Source organism: Macrobrachium rosenbergii, chromosome 41, assembly GCF_040412425.1.
Source record: "Macrobrachium rosenbergii isolate ZJJX-2024 chromosome 41, ASM4041242v1, whole genome shotgun sequence".
Taxonomy (NCBI): Eukaryota; Metazoa; Arthropoda; class Malacostraca; order Decapoda; family Palaemonidae; genus Macrobrachium; species Macrobrachium rosenbergii.
In genome coordinates this window covers 98,162,988-98,178,085 of record NC_089781.1, presented here as the reverse complement: position 1 = coordinate 98,178,085, position 15,098 = coordinate 98,162,988, and positions in this window count along the sequence as shown.

Sequence of the window (15,098 nt, the reverse complement as noted above, 5' to 3'; positions counted from 1 at the left end):
TAAATACAGCAGAAAGAAAAAAAAATGTAACTATTTGGATTAAATACAGCAGAAAGAAAAAAATTGTAAGGATTTGGATTAAATACAGTAGCAAGGAAAAAAATACAAGAATTTGGATTAAATACAGTATCAAGGAAAAAATACAAGGATTTGGATTACATACAGTACAGTAGCATGGATTTTACGAGAATGGTACCTATTTCTCACAGTTTAAATAAAGCCGAAAAATATACTAGCAATAAGTCAATATAGCAACAGACATCCGCTACATAAGCGAGAGGGAAGGAAGAGTTTACCTAAATTTATGCTAATTTCATAACAGGTGTTTTAAGATACTTCCACACCACATGTGCTTTTTTAGGATGTGAAAGGTTATTGCACCGGAATTCCATGTTCACTGTTGCAATGCTGCATTGGATATGTTCAATTTCAGACTGCCAAGGTGCAATTTTGTGAGATAAAGCAAGGCTGGGTGAAATGACGGGTGACCGTCTAAAAAGGCAAGATGAGACTGAGTATAATAATAATAATAATAATAATAATAATAATAATAATAATAATAATAATAATAATAATAATAATAATAATAAAATAATAATAATAATAATAATAATAATATTATTATTATTATTATTATTATTATTATTATTATTATTATTATTATTATTATTATTATTATTAGAAGATAAACTCTATTATATATCCTTATGATAAAAAGAATAAATGGTGAGTGGGAATCACTAATAATCTTGAAATGATTTCAGAGACTGTACTTATAGGAGTTTAGGATAAATATGTATAGGACTTAGAATAATGAATAAATAAGTAGATTAAAAGAAACACGACAAAAGGCATGCAAAAAAGTTCGAAGGTATGACAACAATATTGTAAAAATGAAGGCAGGAATCATTGACTAAATCCATTTTTATTGTGACAGATTGGTGGCTTGTACATGTAGGGACAATGGGAGACCTGAGATCTGAATAATGCAAGCGTGGCTCAGTGATTTCACAGAAAGATCCGAAATGATTCATTCTGGCTTCTACTGTACCTATCTACGTCAATATATTCAGTCACAGTTTTCCCGAATCTTTCTTGGGGCTCTCTTTTGTGCGCGTGTGTGTGTGTGTGTGTGTCTATGCAAGTAAGTTAAATAAAAACAAGTGAAAAATATGGCGAAGTTTCTTGGGCGCAATCGCGTTTTCCGTACAGCGTATAATCAAGGCTACCGAAAATAGATCTTTCTTTCGGTGGTCTCGATAAAATGCTGTATGAGCAGCGGGCCATGAAATTTTAATCACGGCCAGGTGGTGGCCTATCCTATATCGTTGCCAGACGCACGATTATGGCTAACTTTAACCTTAAATAAAATCAAAACTACTGAGGCTAGAGGGCTGCAATTTGGTATGTCTGATGACTGGTAGGTGGATGATCAACATACCAATTTGCAGCCCTCTAGCCTCAGTAATTTTTAAGATCTGAGGGCGGACAGAAAAAGTGCGGACGGACAGACAAAGCCGGCACAATAGTTTTCTTTTACATAAAATGGCTGATAAAAAATGACAGGCCAACTTCATACAACACAGCTTTGAAGCGGAAATTACGATAACAGGCCCAGGCATAAATTCGTTCAGGTTCATATTTGTTTGAGGAAAGATTTGCCCCGGTGTCAGAAAATATACAACATTTTTTATGAAGGACAATACATTTGTGCCGGAATGCAACAGAATGTATATTCAGGTGCCTGAGCCCAGGGATTTATGCAAAAAAAAAAAAAAAAAAATTGTTGCTGTTGGATCGTGTATGCATAAAATCCAGCCAATGCGTTTTTGCACTTTATAATGGTCGTGTATTTTGCAAGTCCGTTTGGCTATCTCGAGATTTCAGTGTTTTCTTTCTTTTATATTTGATCGACAATTTCTTCATACTGATTCCTAGTCTATGTAAAATGCCACAAATATTGTGCTAGAATAATACCTCTAGAATGTACGTCATACTCAAAATTTTACTTTTTTATATACGCGTATTTCTCAATACCATTCAAGAAAAAAATCAATTTTCCTTTTTTTTAGTCTATATAAAATGCCCCAGATCATATAAAAAGATAATGCCCTTTGGGCATACGTCAGTACGAAGCTAATTTTTTTATATTTGATCGAAAATTTCTATATACATTTCAAGAACAAAAATAGCAAGATTACTGTTTTTTCAGTCTTCATAATATGCCACAAACAATGCGCTGAAATAATGCCCTTGGGGGCATACGTAACTACGGAGTTAATATCAAACCTTTCAATGATAGAAAAAGCAGGTTTAAAGTTCTATTCTTCTTTACAACATGACATAAATAATGCGCTAGAATAATGCCCTTGGGGCATACGTCAGTACGAAGAACAGAAAAAGCAAGTTTAATGTTCTATTCGTGTTAATAACATGCCACAAACAATGCCCTAAAATAATGCCCTTGCGGCATCCATCACTACGAAGCTATTTTTGTCATAATCATATTAAGTGTCTAAGCGATATCTTCCGTTTGTGCAAAAACTGAAAAAAAATATTCTCCTAAAAATATTCTCAGTAGAGTCACATCTCTCGATGGCAGGTGATAATGACAAGTGTTCTCCTCATGCTGCATACTAAACTATACTTCACTTGCTTTGCACCTGCTTCTGAACACCTGTTCCATCCATTCATGGAAATAAGTTAAGCGAAGAATTTTTTTCCATTGAAGATGGCGATGTTATGTTTATTGCTATGCTACCGAGTTTTTTTATTTGGCAATACAAGTGTGTGTGTGAGAGAGTAAGATATATATATATATATATATATATATATATATATATATATATATATATATATATATATATATATATATATGTGTGTGTGTGTGTGTGTGTGTGTGAGTGTGTGTGTGTGTGTGTATACATTTTCTGAATAATAATAATAATAATAATAATAATAATAATAATAATAATAATAATAATAATAATAATAATAACAATAATAATAATAATGTATTCACACACATACATACACACACACACACACACACACACACACATATATATATATATATATATATATATATATATATATATATATATATATATATAGAGAGAGAGAGAGAGAGAGAGAGAGAGAGAGGAGAAGTTTCTGCATTCCCTCTACCCAAGTGATGCCAAAATAATCCTTAATAACATATAAGTATATTCATACCCACCATTAAATTTATAGCGAATATAATACCCCATAAAAATACCATATCCTTGTGTATGACGTCACGATATTGAGTGTAACATAGCTCACGTACGTGAGAAAAAAAGAAAAAAGAAAAGAAAGCATTATGAAACACCTGTTACATGATTTTTCTCAAGAGAAATATGGCCCAAGGGAACAGGTGTCAGCAGATGTGCTAAGGGGGTACAGGTGTAAGATCTCGACAGAGGTTCATTGGTTCAACCCATTTCGTTTGCTCTAAATTATGTGTATGTCTGCTTACAGTTTAGTTTAGTTTAGTTTAGTTTAGTTTGATTTATTTTCGTTTAAAGATGATTCACTTAGCTGGTTATTTAAAGAAAATTAATGTATATACATACGTACATACATATACACATAAATGCACACACACTCATATACATATATATGTATATATACTTATATATATATATATATATATATATATATATGTATATATATTATATACTTATATATATATATATATATATATATATATATATATATATATATAAATATATATATGTATATATGTATATATATATATATATATATATATATATATATATATATATATATATATATATATAGGTATGTGTGTTTGTATATATGTATGTATGTATGTATGTAGCATAAGTTGAGGTTAGGCTTGAGCCCCCCCCAAAACAAATTAATTATTCAGTACTCTGAGAATGTACATTGTCTTCAGGTCAGCTCAAATACTCCAGGTATTGTTTGGTTAAAAGAAAAATAACCTTTATGTCTGACCGTGGCCCATTTCCCATCTGGTAATGGAAGGTTTACAAAATTGATGCTCGATTCACGATTTGTCAAAAATGGACTGGTTTTTCAGGTGAATGAGATATCCAAGACTGGGTTTATTTATTTACCTCTTTCTTTTTTTTTTTTTTTTTTTTAGAGAAAATTGCTTACTTTTAAAGACTAAAAAATAATTCAGTCTTTTAAAAGACCAGTTGCTCTGTTTTAAAACTGAGAATGAATTCAGTTAAGGAAGCATATAAATTTGTAGTTACTAATCCATTTCAGGGACCGCGAGTCATCGTTTTTCTGAAATATCTTTCAAACTAATCATTTGATCGAAATGGTACTTTGACACTGTGTACAAGACACCTCCCGCTAATTTTTGGTAATATAGTCCATAGTCAAATGGTGTTAGTTAAGGCGTTTACTCTTGACTTTTAAAGGCAAAGTCGCATGAGTCAGCAGGACTAATCTACGCAATCGAACGTCTGCTGTCCCCATAGACAGGAAGGGGTGGCGGAAATGGGGAGACCATGAAAGTGGGTTGAGGGAGGGATGAGGAGGGGAAGGGAGAGGGAGGAACGGGATGGGGATGAAGGACGTTCGAATGCATAGTTTGGCGATGCTTCGCAACACCATGTATGTCAAGAGTAAACGCCTTAACTAAAACCGTTTGACAATGCACTATATTGCCAAAAATTACCGGGAGGTGTCTTGTACACTGTGCCAAAGTACCATTTCGATCAAATAATTAGTTTGAAAGATATTTGAGAAAAAGCGACGACTCGCTGTCCCTGAAATGGATAGAAGTTGAATGCAATTTAAAAGTGGAATTTAAAATAGTCGACAACAAGTACATAACATGATATCAATGGTTGATATTACTCGTATTAAAATAAAGTTCTACATTATTCCTTATTATTATTATTACCGGATAATCTGACCGGATAATTTACATATCCCTTATAATTCTGTGTTGTTGTCCCTTGTCATTTCTCAGTTTATTGGCCTACAGGTTCTTTTACTGATTTATGAAATAAATTGTAAGCAAAAGCAAGGCTTTGGTAAGTAATCAGTATTTGTTTTTTGGAAATTCATTTTCGTTTCATCTCACAATGGAACAAAACTCATCTTTAAAACTGAAATAAATTGATGTAAAGGCCAAAATCGTTGCGAATTGGAAATAAAAACCAAAGTAAATAAAAAGTTCAAATCAATTTGGTTTTAATATGTACTAACACAGTCATTTAGTTTCAATCTTGTTACGAATTAGAGGAAAAAACATTAAAATAATTAAAATATTTTATATCTATTTGGTTTTAATCTGCACAAACACAGACATTTAGTTTGAATCTTGTTACGAATTAAAGAAAAAACATAAAAGTAAATAAGATATATTACATCCATTTGGTTTTAAATGTAAACACACTTATTTTGTTGTAGTAACTAATTAGCTGTCAAAAGTCACTTCATTCACTCAAAAGATAAAATCATATCTTTACTCATATTACCTTTACATATTTTCACCCAGAGGCCAGGCAATCCCCGACCAGGCCAGCGACCATTTCGTGAAGTTTAATAGCAAGGCTTGCTTGCGGGTGGTGGGGATAATTGCGTGCATGCATGTGTGTGTGTGTCTTCCGTTCGTGTCTCACGAATTTCTTCGTGACGTCGAGCTTTGAAGAGTTATGCAAATGAAGACCTCACGCGAGGTAATTCACGGATGTTTAGGTAGCATTGGGGTCGAGACGTTTCTCATTTCTTATCGTGGCTTAATCTTGATTTGTTTTTATACGTTTTGTGCGTGGGTGTGTCTTTCCTTTATTTGTCCATGTTTCATTATTTATATGTTTGCATGTATGTATATATATATATATATATATATATATATATATATATATATATATATATATATATATATATATATATATATATATAATGTATATGTATATATATGTTATCACACATACATACATACACACACATATGTGTGTGTCTGCACGTATGCATTGTAACGTCTCTTATCTTAATTGTTTTTAATCTGTGTCGTTTCTCGCGGCGTTTAGAAATTTGTAGGCAGTCATAGAACAGAAATATGAATCACAATTCTAACCACAAATAAACAATTGATAAATACATTTCTTCTTGCAAAGCCAAAGATTAATAATACAATTCGAAAGAGTTTCTTACAACCGACTTGCAAGTGCCTTGCTTCAATCTGAGTAAATAATTTCCTTTTTTTTGTCTTCCGAAAACTATTCTTAAAAGAAAATTATCAATAGAACAATAAGATGTACAGTATGTAAACCCTTAGATATACTGATAATCGTTGTAAAACTTCGTAAACTTTCACTACAACAAAACTTATCATCAAAATCATCCTTCCCTATTTCAGTCTGTGCTTTTAAATGTTATACAATGAGCTTCTAATGAGGCCTTGGGACCTAAAAACCCACCTTGTAAACCTTCACTACAACAAAACGTATCAAAATCATCCTTCCCTATTTCAGTCCGTGCTTTTAAGGGCTACCTTGAGCTTCTAATGAGGTCTTGGAACCTAAAAATATACCTTGCAATAAAAGAAAGTTAATATAACCCCAAGTCAGGTAAGACTATACTTTAAAATTGCGTAACTTTTCACCACAACTTTCCCTGTTTCAGTCAGTATTTTTAAATGCCACAGTGAGCTTCTAATGAGGTCTTGGAGCCTAAAAACACACCTTGTAAACCTTCACTACAACAAAAGTTATCAAAATCATCCTTCCCTAGTTCAGTCAGTATCTTTAAATGCTACATGAGCCTCTAATGAGGTCTTGGAGCCTAAAAACACACCTTGTAAACCTTCACTACAACAAAACTTATCAAAATCATCCTTCCCTAGTTCAGTCAGTATCTTTAAGTGCTACCATGAGCCTCTAATGAGGTCTTGGAGCCTAAAAACACACCTTGTAAACCTTCACTACAACAAAACTTATCAAAATCATCCTTCCCTAGTTCAGTCAGTATCTTTAAGTGCTACCATGAGCCTCTAATGAGGTCTTGGAGCCTAAAAACACACCTTGTAAGCCTTCACTACAACAAAACTTATCAAAATTAACCCTCCTTATTTCAGCCAGTATTTTTAAGTGCTACAACGAGCCTCTAATGAGGTCTTGGAGCCTAAAAACACACCTTGTAAACCTTCACTACAACAAAACTTATCAAAATCATCCTTCCCTAGTTCAGTCAGTATCTTTAAACCATGAGCCTCTAATGAGGTTTTGGAGCCTAAAATTGTAAACCTTCACTACAACAAAACTTATCAAAATTAACCCTCCTTATTTCAGCCAGTATTTTTAAGTGCTACAACGAGCCTCTAATGAGGTCTTGGAGCCTAAAAACACACCTTGTAAACCTTCGCTACAACAAAACTTATCAAAATCATCCTTCCCTAGTTCAGTCAGTATCTTTAAATGCCACAATGAGCATCTAATGAGGTCTTGGAGCCTAAAAACACACCTTGTAAACCTTCACTACAACAAAACTTATCAAAATCATCCTTCCCTAGTTCAGTCAGTATCTTTAAATGCCACAATGAGCATCTAATGAGGTCTTGGAAAAAACACACCTTGTAAACCTTCACTACAACAAAACTTATCAAAATCATCCTTCCCTAGTTCAGTCAGTATCTTTAAGTGCTACCATGAGCCTCTAATGAGGTTTTGGAGCCTAAAAACACACCTTGTAAGCCTTCACTACAACAAAACTTATCAAAATTAACCCTCCTTATTTCAGCCAGTATTTTTAAGTGCTACAACGAGCCTCTAATGAGGTCTTGGAGCCTAAAAACACACCTTGTAAACCTTCGCTACAACAAAACTTATCAAAATCAACCCTTCATATTTCAGCCAGTATTTTTAAGTGCCACAATGAGCTTCTAATGAGGTCTTAGAGCCTAAAAACACACCTTGTAAACCTTCACTATAATAAAACTTATCAAAACCAACCCTACTTATTTCAGCCAGTATTTTTAAGTGCTACAACGAGCCTCTAATGAGGTCTTGGGATCTAAAAACACACCTTGCAAACCTTCATTACAACAAAACTTATCAAAATCATCCTTCCCTATTTCAGCTAGTATTTTTAAGTGCCACAATGAGCCTCTAATGAGGTCTTGGGATCTAAAAACACACCTTGCAATAGAAGAAAGCTAATATGACCCCAAGTCAGGTAAGGTTGTGCTTAAGCAAACTCTGCGTGATCATGACTGGGTTACATTTGACTCAGAACAGGACATGAAAAGCATTCTCAGCTGTCCATCATTAATCATTAGAGATAATTTGTTGTACGTTGGCAAATAGTTCTTGTAGGTAACCGTATATTATAGTGATTATCTTCCCCTCCCTCTTTTTCATAATTCTGCGTTGCTTTTCTTTACGATTCATGTTTTTTTTATGATCGATATCGTTCACGTGACGCAAAGCAGTTTTTCGTGTTTGTGAGTGAGGTTTGGTTTATGTAATTACTGTGAGTTTCTTGTTGGATTCGTCAATGTTGTGGATACAGCTGCTTGCTTTTAGTAAATAAAAAGGAAAATGTCTTTGTAATACTTTTACAAATATATTATTCTAAGCAAGATGTAGAATATATATATATATATATATATATATATATATATATATATATATATATATATATATATATATATATATATATATATAGTACACTGTATATATTATATTATATATATGTATATATGATATATATATATATATATATATATATATATATATATATATCATACTTAAGTCTTCATCAGATTAACCTGTTTGTTCAATATTGAAAACGCTTTTCATCCTATTTACTAAAGGTAGACAGCTATAACAGAGAGAGAGAGAGAGAGAGAGAGAGAGAGAGAGAGAGAGAGAGAGAGAGAGAGAGAGACTGCGTCTATAACCTGGAATTATTAAGCAAATATTTTCAGACATACAGAATTTCCTTTTATAAAACCTGCCAGTGTTTATAACCCCATTTCCGTTTAAGAAATGAAACAGTTCATAATATTTTGCTTCAGATTTTTATTTCGGTTCTCCTTTTATCGTCTCTTTAATCATTCCTTCCTTCTCTCTCTCTCTCTCTCTCTCTCTCTCTCTCTCTCTCTCTGTAATTCAGGTAAATAACACCGAGTGCCTTTTTCACATATTGATTCTTTCCCTCTCTCTCTCTCTCTCTCTCTTCAAGCAATTGACACAGAGTGCCTTTCCTCATATAGATAACTCAGGTCTCTAACTCTCTCTCTCTCTTTTCTCTCATCTCTCTTCTCTCTCTCTCTCTCTCTCTCTCATTCAAGCAATTGACACAGAGTGCCTTTGCCTCATATAGATAATTTCTCTCTCTCTCTCTCTCTCTCTCTCTCTCTCTCTCTCTCTCTCTCTCTCTCTCTCTCATTCAAGCAATTGACACAGAGTGCCTTTGCCTCTGATAGATAACCTCTCTCTCTCTCTCTCTGTCTGTCTGTCTGTCTGTCTCTCTCTCTCTTTTATGTTCCCCATCTTTCCTCTCTCTTATTCGAATCCTCCTCCATCCCTTTTCTCCTTAGATATTCTCTCTCTCTCTCTCTCTCTCTCTCTCTCTCTCTCTCTCTCTCTCTCTCTCTCTCTCTTCACCATTTCTCTCCTGCTGCTTACTTTGTTCCGTAGATAAACATTCGTGGAAATAAGCGCTTTTGCAAGCAAATGTTCATACGGAAGTTGAAGTATTTTTGCAAACAATTGCTTTCATCGAAGTACCTTTGACATGCTTTTGGATAAACGCGTTTCCAGATCATGAAAGCAATGGTAAATATTCCTTGGAAAACAGGAAGACTAAAAGCTTTAATAGATATTGCTGGGGAAATAGCAAAAATAAAAGTAATGATGAATATTTCTAAAAAACAGGAAAACTAAAAGTAATAAAAAATATTTCTTGGAAAATATGAAAACTAGAAGCAATAATAAATATTCCTGGGAAAACAGGAAAACTAAAAGTAATAATAGATATTTCTGGGGAAATAACAAAAATCAAAGTAATAACGAATATTTCTGGGAAAATAGGAAAAAATAAAAGTAATAATAAATATTTCTGGGAAAATATGAAATATAAATGCATTGATAAATATTCTTGGGAAGATAGGAAAGCTACAAGAGATAATAAATATTTCACGTTAACGAAAAAAGTAAAATAATCAAATTTCCTATTTTGACAGTAATATTTATTATCGCTTGTATTTTGCCATTTTTCCCAGAAATATTTATTATATATTGCTTTTATTTCCCATGTTTTCCAAGAGTCTCCAAATTCTTATTGTACCTTTTAAGTGTAACTGGAAGATATATATATATATATATATATATATATATATATATATATATATATATATATATATATATATATATATATATATATATATATATTATTTTTAAAGATGATGGCTGGGCAATGCCACAAAAAATAATAGTGCCACACAAACTTCATTTGTAAACATGAAAAAGCCAGACAAGCTGTCATAGCAGACTGACGTAAAATGTAATAATTGCTAGACGTACAGACTGTCATCCCATGAATGGAAGATTAAAGAATATATAAAGAAATAAGCAGAAAGAATCTATGCTCAAACAAGATGCTGATATCTGAACATTGGTTGACAGTAAAGAACCAAGAAAACAACAAAAATAAAAAAGCGAGGGAGGAAGAGGTGAAAGATTGTGGAATATACAAACAGATGAACTAAGAGAATCTAAGTTTAAACAAGATACTAACATCTGTACATTAGTTGACAGTATAGGAACCCCCCCCCCAAAAAAAAAAAATAATAAAAAAGCGAGAGAGGAAGTGGTGAAAGATTGAGGAATATACAAAGAAATAAGCAGAGAGAATCTAAGCTTAAACATGATACTACTATGTATACGTTGGTTGACAAAATAGGAAACAAGAAAAAAAATAATAAAAAAGTGAGACAAAATGAGGGGGATAGATTGAGGAATACATGAAGAGATGAACAAAGGGAATCGGAGATTAAACAAGATATTAATATCTATGCACTAGATGATCATATGTAAACTTAAAAAAATAAAAGTAAAAAAAAATGAAACTATATAGGAACCTAAAAAGGACGAAAATAAAAATAATAAAACAATACATGAACCTAAAAAAATAAAAATAAAAATAAAACTTCGTAGGAACCTAAAAAAAAAAATTAAAATAACAAAACATTATATGAACCTAAAAACATATAAAAATAATAACAATAAAACCACATAGGAACCTAAAAATGATAAATATAATAATATAGAACAGTGAGAGAAGAAGGGAATAAGGCATTTGGAAAATATATGACCCTAAAAACATAAAAACAACAACAATAAAACATATAAGAAAAAAAAATAAAAAATAAAAAAGTGAGAAGAATGAGACATTTGGAACCCACTTTCTCTGAGAGCTGAAAAAAAAACCCTAAGTACATGAGTTAAAACACACTGGCCCCTTGTGTTCCATTATCCTCTTCTTCATTTTCCCGTTCCTTTACATTTTCCCTTTCCCTCCCTTAAAATACGACTCTTACCCTAATCTCCACCCCTTATCAATGCACCCTTGAGACCAAGTACAAACGCCATAACTATTATCTTAGACTGAAATATCGTCCATGACTTCAGAAGGCAGGATTCTTAAGACTTTCTTTTTCCTCTGATATTGCAAGCAAAGATGAAATGGGAGGTATTTTTGTGTTTAAAATGAATTGATGATTTTCTCAAAAGGTTTCATATTTTTTCTTGATGGGGTTTTATAGCTTCATGGTCATTTAGAAGGGGTTAAAATGCTTAGATTTATTATGTTTATTTTTTTTTAAGTTTGGGGTTTAAATTGTTTTAAGTAAAGGAATAAGGGTAGTGAGCCATTCTTAAAATGTAATTATGCTACATTATATATATATATATATATATATATATATATATATATATATATATATATATATATATATATATATATATATATATATATATACAGACAGGCATTAGAATCTATTATTCAAAAGCTATTTACATAATTGTTGAATAAAAAGGAAGGATATAAATTATTTTTCAAAAATTGAAATAAAAATATAATTCCATCGTGAAAGTTGTGCCAGGAAGGATAACATATATATATATTTATATATATATATACTATAAATATATATATATATATCATGTATATATATATGTATGTATAAATATATAAATATATATACATTATATATAATATATATATATATATATATATATATATATATATATATATATATATATATATATATATATATATATATATACATATATATATATAGAGAGAGAGAGAGAGAGAGAGAGAGAGAGAGAGAGAGAGAGAGAGAGAGAGAGAGAGAGAGAGCATTTGTTTCTGTAAAATTTAATCTGACCTTTATTATATTGACATACTCTACATATTATGAACACAGCGCTGCGTTTTTCTATGCAGACTTTAACCAGACACGTACTTATAAATACTCTCTATGAATACATTGTGTGTTAATCCAGAGGTTCTCTTTCAAAGGATATTAAAAAAAAATAAAACCAAACCATTTATTAACTGTTTTTGGCACAGGCGAGCCAATCCAGTGACCCAGGGCCAACTGGATTTCGTGGGTGGGTGGGTGGGGTGGGGGATTTGTGGAGTAGGGTGGAGAGGTGGAGAAGAGAGGAGGGACGGGGGTGAGAGGGTGGGGGTGGGACTTTGCGTCCCTGTTCATTTCTGCGCGGATGAAAACACATTCGGTTAATATTCGCAAAAGCTGATAATCCAATCCATCACGCGTAGTTACATTAGGCGGTTTTACAATTGGTCATCCGATACATATATGTATTTTTATATATTTTACTCTATTTTTCATGATGCAGTAATGAAATTGTGTACCGTCCCACACCCCCACACAAAGCTTTTATAATCCATCTATACTTCCTACATACCCACACACACATCCACACACACACGAATACATAAAACGTTCCGATACAGATATATGTATATTTCTCTATTTTTCATGATGAAGTAATGAAATTGTGTGCTGTCCCACACCCACACACAAAGCTTTTATAATCCATCTATACTTCCTACATGCCCACACACATCCACACACACACACACACACACACACACACACACACAAACAGCTTCCGATGGAGATATATGTATATTTCTCTATTTTTCATGATGAAGTAATGAAATTGTGTACCAGCCCACACACCAAGCTTTCAGTCCCTCTACTTCCCACACAAATCTCCCACACAAACATACTCTTCCATACACACACACAGACAGCCTCCGATATATATATATTTTTCTCTCTATTTTTATGATGAAGTAATGTAATTGTGCACCATCCCACGCCCCCACAACAAGGTTTCCCAGTTCCTCTATACTTCCCACACACACACTCTCCCACACACAAACAAACAAACACACACACACACACACAGGCCCTCTCTCAAAAACGAAAATAAAAAAAAACCAGTAATAGACCATCCCTCCCCAACACCCACGCTTTCCCAGTCCCTCTACTTCCCACACAAGCCCCCACATACATCCACACACACATCCCTCCCCCACACACACATCCCCACACAAAGACCCTCCCTCAAAAACGAAAATAAAAATAAAAACAAACCACGATTTCATCGTCATGAAATCGCAATGGTAAACTATCCGAGCGCCCTCACACCCACACTTTCCCAGTCACTCTATTTCCCACACATCTCCCACAAATCCCCCCCTCACCCCCCACACACAGACAGACCCTCCCTCTCTCCCTCAAAAACTAAAAAAAAAAAAAAAAAACTAAAAATAAGGCGATTTCATCTCCTCAAACCGCAATTCAGACTTCACCACACTTCTTTTTTATTTATATCCATCAATTGGTGCGCCTAATGTGTTAGGCCTTTGATGTATTGTTTCTTCATTCGCAATTCCATTATGAAGGGTGGACGGAATTGGCTTAAGAGATATCCGCACGCGTGTTTGAACTTCCTTTGTGGGGATTTTCTCTCGGGAATTTTCGGCGCTGCGTTGTCTAATTGCGTTGCTTGCTTCTACAGATGAAATTTTATTTTTGCTTTTTTTTTCGCTGGGGTATATATGAAGTGTGTGTGTGTGTGTGTGTGTGTGTGTGTGTATGTGTGTGTTCTTCGTGGATGGTATGTGAGTGGTGCACTGTAAGTATGTATGTATGTATACATGCATACACATATATATGTATATATGTATATATACATATATATAATGTATGTGTATGCGTGTACACAAATACATGGTAATTATGTATATACTACGTATACATACATAATACCAAGGAGATGAATACGTAAAAATACATAGGGATATCGAAATATTTGCCAACCTGAAAAGCCAAAACTCGGTGATGGAAACTCATGCCCAAATCATTACAATTCTGTCTAACCATATTTAGATAGCAAACCATTCCGCAGAGATTAATAATGGGTTTTCAATGGTCCACAATCGAGAGAAATAAACCACGGTGAACCCCAGTGATTCATATTACCTTTCCGGTTCATCTCGTGGTTCATCTTGACTTAGAATAATGATACGAAAATATTAACATCCAGTTGAAAGCTTGCTTAATTATGAATAGAAAATACATCAAAATTTGAGGAATAAAATTTATCTATTATCACTTTTGGTAACAGGTAGCAGATATCTCTTCTCTCTGCCGTTAGCTTTTCATCAACAGACGTTAAAATATATTATATTATACGGATTACTGAAGGTTAATCGGTACAGATAATCTTGGCCCGCCCTGATTAGAAATTATCTTGTAGCACACATGGCTGGTATGAAGGGAACCTGACCTGTTAATTTGATTAATTCCTGGGTTTTGATTGGTAAGCTACACAGCAGAGATCATCGGTTATTCAGTTTTATAGAGACAGAGAGAGAGAGAGAGAGAGAGAGAGAGAGAGAGAGAGAGAGAGAGAGAGAGAGAGAGAGAGAGAGAGATGAGGAATGTAGGTGTGTGTGTGAGAGAGAGAGAGAGAGAGAGAGAGAGAGAGAGAGAGAGAGAGAGAGAGAGAGAGAGA